Here is a 6,000-nt window from a genome sequence, read left to right as displayed (position 1 = left end):
GAATGAAGGCCGTTTTATATAACAAGCAAGTGCGGTGTGGGCTTTTTTAGGTATATACCCCTTAGAAATATTGAAAATTACAAGGATAATTTTCATAGTGCTCCTTTTCTTCTTTTTTTTTTCTTTTTTTTTTCTTTTCGATAAACGGCAAATGTACATACAATATTAGAAGGAAGACGAAAGATATTTCTCATACAGAACTTCACCGGGATCTAGAATATGAATTATATTGTGAGAGACCAATCTCTGAATCACAACTATGATAGTTACTGTCATGGTTTTTGAAAAGGTGGATAAACCATACGATTAAATAAGCAGAGAGTAAACAAATACAGCAGCCCTTCCACTAGCTGTGGAAACAAAAACAGAACCACGACAACAAAACAGCAAAAGAAAAAGGAGGAACAACGGGTCTCCTCCTGACCCATTCGGAACAAAAATCTATTCCTCCCCACTAACCTGATCCACCTCAATCATAGGGGTAGTCTCCTCCCAACGTAATCGAGGTCTCCCGCGAAATCTAAACTCCGCTTGATGGTAGCAATATGGTCCTCCATCTTCACCCTCAAATCAATTGAGTCGCAGAGAGCCAAGATAACATCAAACGAGCAATCATCTTCATAACAACAAGGGGATTAACACATTTATCAGCAAAGATATAATCATTTCTCGTGAGCCAGATAGACCACACAAAAGCTTTAACCACCCAATCTGCAAACCCCCAGCATCCCGGCCGACAAAGTGCCTCCGACTACTCCACAAGAGGCCCATCGACAGGGGTAAAACAGGTAAGGTAAGGGACCTACATAGATAGGACCAAACTTCCCGGGAGAACCGACACTTTAGGAATAAATGGTCAACCGATTCGGTATCCGAATGACAAAGGACACATGTGTCCGTCGGGAGTCTATTGCATCTTCGTCTAGCAAGATTTTCCAGAGAAAGAATTTTGTTCTTCCAAGCAAGCCAGTTAAGAATATTAACCTTTCTAGGGCAAGGACCTTTCCAAAAGGAGTTAGCAAGGGGGCAACGAAGACCACCATCATTCAACAAACTGTAGAAGGACCTGACAGAGAAGGAATCATTGGCCGTCAATCCCCAGACCTTCAGATCACTGTCACCATCCAACCCCACATTTAAACTGGAGCGAAGCTGTTCAACCCCCGGATAATTCACGAACGGAGGTCGACCAAGTAATATCGCCAACTCCCGAACCGTCCCATAAGGCGAAGTAGACGCCAGGAATTCAGCTGGCCAGATAAACATAGGCGCAATTCCATTTAACCATTTGTCTTTCCAGAAGAGAGAATTAGATCCCTCTTTGACCTGGACCGAAACACATCCCCTAAAAGCAGGGAGACATCGAGAGACCCCAGCCCAAAAGAAAGAGACTCTCCCAACCGGACCCCTAAACAAATCCCAAGTAGTAATATTATAATTGAATCTCAGGATCTTAGTTCCCCCCCCAGTTTGCATCAGTCAATAGTTTCCATCTCCATTTTCCCAGCAAGGCCAAGTTAAAGGCCGATAGTTCCAAGATGCCCCAACCTCCTTGTTCCTTAGCGCATCGGATATTTCTCCAAGCCACCGGACTGACACCCAGATGTTCGATGTCGTCCGGACCAAAGGAAGTCTCTTCCGATCCTATCAATTTCTTTTGATCACCCACTTGCAGAACTGCACGAGACATCCAATACGCTCGGAACTCGCCGATAAAAACCGCGTTAACGAGGGTGAGTCGTCCACCAATAGAGATATAGGACGATTTCCAAGAGGACAGACGACCTCGGACTTTGGCAATCAAGCATTCCCAGCCTCGCTACGCCTTCGCTCAAACCGTATACCCAGATAGGTTACCGGAAGAAGACCCACATCACAGTTGATCGTATTTGCCTCGCTCGCATGCGGAAGATGGTGCATATTCGTAGTGTACAGACAAGTTTTCGAAAAATTAGTTTCCAATCCGGAAAGTCCTTCATAGATCAGTAGAATCAGCTTAATAACCCTAAGGTCTTCAGCTCCACCCACCGTAAAAATCAGTAAGTCGTCCGCATAGTGAAGATTACAGATACGACCCTGATCCCCCAGTGGCACCCCGATCAGAATTTTTGAGGTCAGTGCGTTGTCGAACATCGCGCACAACACATCAGAAACAAGCACAAACATGAGCACGGGCGACGGAGGATCCCCTGCTCTCAACCCTCTCCCGTATCTCACATAACCACTAGGGGACCCGTTAATTAAGATCGAAGCTTTCGACGATCTGAGAATAGAGGAAGTCCATCGTATCCAATTAGGTCCAAAACCCCTGACCTCCAGAAGCTCCAACAAGAAGTCCCAATCAACCGAAGTCGAAAAGCTTTCAAAAAATCCACCTTAAGAATGTGCCCCTTCAGTCTCCTTTTATGTATGCTGAAGATTGTCTCCTCCGCCATAGCAATATTGTCCATTATACACCTCCCTTTGAGAAACGCCGATTGCGCGTGATCCACCAAAGAGTCCATCACCAGGCTGAGTCTCGAGGCCAGAAGCTTGCTAAGAATTTTAACAGAGGAGTTAATAAGGCTAATGGGACGGTAATCCCCGATTAGACTGATCAAGACCTTAGGAATAAGAGCAATACAGACCCAATTAATTCGCTCTAAATTCGCCGTCCCCATGTAGAAGTCGTTACAAAGATGCATGATCTCATCTTTAACAATCTCCCAGTTAGACTTGAAGAAAAACATTGGAAAAACCATCCGCCCCGCTTTTGTCACTTCCTAAGTCAAAACGCTTTTTCACTTCCTCCAACGTAAAGGGGCGTTCAAGAGAAGACAAGTCCACGAAAGGTTTATTCCTCAGAAGGATACCGAGATCCACCTTGAAGCGAAAATTCCTTCGCTGACCAAAAACTCCCCTAAAATGCTGTTCAAAGATTTTCCCAATGTCTCTGACATCGGTGACAGAGCTAGATCCAGTATTAATCGAAGGAATAAAGTTTACATTTTTCCTCCCATTTGCCACCGCATGAAAATATCTCGTGTTCTCATCCCCCTCCTTCAGCCACTTCAGACGGGATCGCTGCTTCCAGTAAACTTCCTCTTGCCTTCGAATCTCCGCTAAACACCCCAATAGATCGCGCTCCTGGATAATTTCCTAAGGAGAAAGACACCTGGATTCTTTGATGACATCAAAACTCTCTAAGTCATGTAACATCGCAAGTTTCCGAAGTTTAATGGAGCCAAAACTCTCTTTCGACCATCTTCTGAGCTGCTCCCTAAGCCAAGCCAATTTCTTAGACAAAACAAAAGCACCACAACCGTGGGGGTTGGACTCGGCCCACCATCCGGCTATCAGCTCAGAGAACCCATCCACCGTTGTCCAAACTTTCTCGAAGCGGAACAACCTAGGTTTAGCGCAATGCATCCCCACCTCAAGTCTGATAGGGACATGATCCGATCCAAACCTCAGGAGACAGTTTTGAATCAACCTAGGGAAGTGATCCACACAAGCCCTGTTAACAACAAACCTATCTAACTTAACCCAAATAGGATTATCTTGCCCATTAGTCCAGGGTAAACCTCCTCCCCATCGCCGGGGGTTCAGCGAGACATAAGTCCTGCATCAGGGTGTTAGCTTCCCGAATATCCGCAAGGTTTGTTGTCATGGTGTTTTTATCTTTTATTTGTTATAATAACATGAAAAAATAAGTAATTATGTGTATAATATTTTTTTATAATTTTATTTTTGTGAAAACGGTTACAGAGGTTCTCAGGAGTATCTTTGATTGTGTTTTGGCATGCAGCGGAAGAAATAGTCAACCATTTGTTTTTTTAATTATCTTTTTATTTTTTTTCTTTAATTTTTTTTTTTTATCCAAGTATGTACATTTTTCATCTGTTTTTAAACATCGTGGCAGAGATATTGTTTCTTTGGAGAGTTAAGGTAGGAGTTAACTTTTGAGGCACTTGGGATCGCCAAAGTAAGGCAATTATTTGGAATATTATTTTCAATTGATGTTTTTTTCGACCAATTACCAAGGAGGGATGATATCCATCACTGGTTATTATTTGTTGGGTGAAACTTGCACTTTTGTGGAGGGATGAATTACCTCCATTTTGGATTTCTTTTCACTTGTGTTAGATTGTGTAGCTTTCTCTCCTATTTGATCGTGTATGTTTTGATTTTTCTTTATTTGGTTATAGTTATGTTTCTTTTATTTTTTTTGATAAAATGTTTCATTTTTTTTTATCCAGTGTGACATATGGTATATTACAATTATTATACTTTTTATTGATTTATCGATTTTTATTAAATAAAACTATTTTGTGAAATTATCAATCATTTAAAAGAGATAAATATTTTTCTTACATATTCAGAGACTTGGTATTATATATATATATATATATATATATGAGGTTGCATCCTCTGTCAACGTTCACAGAAACGTAATCTGTGAACGTTGATATGGGCCGTTGGATTGAAATCCAACGGCTGCACACTGTTCTGTGAACAGTAACATTGTGCACTATTCATAAGCACAGTAAAAAGTGGGATGCACAGTGTTTTGATCTGGACCGTCCAATTAATCTCAGCACAGTAACTAAATCAATCATAGCCATCCAACCCTATAAAAAATACTGTACATCATCTGCGGACGACTCTACGAACGTCCGCAGATGATGTTTAGCCTATATATATATATATATATATATATATATATATATATATATATATATATATATATATATATATATTATGACCAAGAGAAATTTTTTAGATTTAAAATATCAGTTTTTAATTTCTTTTAAAAGAGCAAAGAAGCTACCCGCAAACTTTACAGGAAAGTAGACTCGGTTCCGTGGTAGTTACCACAGAACCGAGATGTGGCTCAATCTTAGTCATGGGTTTATAAATTTTATTGTTTTGTATTATATAATCAAAAGATATATTGGTAATTATCTTGAAAGATCCATGCCCTTTACTTTATAAGTTATTAAATCGAAACAATCCAACGGATGAGGTTGAGCCACATCTTGGTTCTATAGTAACTATCATGGAACTGGTTCCGTGGGATCATCTCTCTATAAAAATATATTTATACTACGGTTAATCATTATTTATATATATATATATATATATATATATATATAGAGAGAGAGAGAGAGAGTAAATGGGATGTGGGCTCAATTGTGTTTCATAAATAAATAAAAAATAATTTTAAAAAAAAAGACCAACTTTTACAGGAATTTATAGAAAAGCATTTTTGAAGGCATACAGAGAAATTAGTCATTTTATATTAAAGCATGCATGTAAGATAAACAGCCAATTTTCAAAGGAATATAAAGCAAAATTGTTTTTAAAAAGCCTAAAATAATTTTATAAACTGTTTTTTTCTATTTATAACCGTCAATTTTTGAAAAATGTGGATAAACCACAACTTTATTGAAATAGCAAAGGAAATGAGAAACGGTCCTCTCACCGAGGTGAGGAACAAAACTAAGTACAACATAACAACAACGTACTAGAAAAACGAGGAAAAAGCCAAAGATAAAAGTCGGATGCATGACACCGCATCGGATCATCGAGCCTGTCCCAATCAGATAGGTGTAGGGACTACTCCTGTGCTACATCTGGATCTTGATCGCTAGAATGAGTGGAGACTCTAGCACTAAGAAAATTGAGAGAGCGCTTGATTCGTAGGGATGCCTCGGAGAGAGATTGCTGGTTACGGTCAGAAGCTAAAGAAAACCAAGAGAGCAAAGCATGTTAGCGATTTAAAAATAATAGTGTAGAACGGTAAAGCATTAAGTTGAAAAAAATACGGGTATTCCGTTCAATCCGAGATATTCCATAAGATCGCTCGGGAGATGAAATCCCAGATGCATCGGAGTTGAAGATTAATGGATGGTAACCAGGTAGTCCAGAGCGAGGGGATAGATTGTGGAGGGAAGATTGGGTCAAAGAGTTGAAGAAAAAATGCCCAGATTCGGTTTGAGAAGGTGCAATTAAGAAAAA

The sequence above is a fragment of the Dioscorea cayenensis genome, chromosome 2 (genome assembly GCF_009730915.1).
Source record: "Dioscorea cayenensis subsp. rotundata cultivar TDr96_F1 chromosome 2, TDr96_F1_v2_PseudoChromosome.rev07_lg8_w22 25.fasta, whole genome shotgun sequence".
NCBI lineage: Eukaryota > Viridiplantae > Streptophyta > Magnoliopsida > Dioscoreales > Dioscoreaceae > Dioscorea > Dioscorea cayenensis.
Note: the sequence above shows the minus strand (reverse complement) of the source record.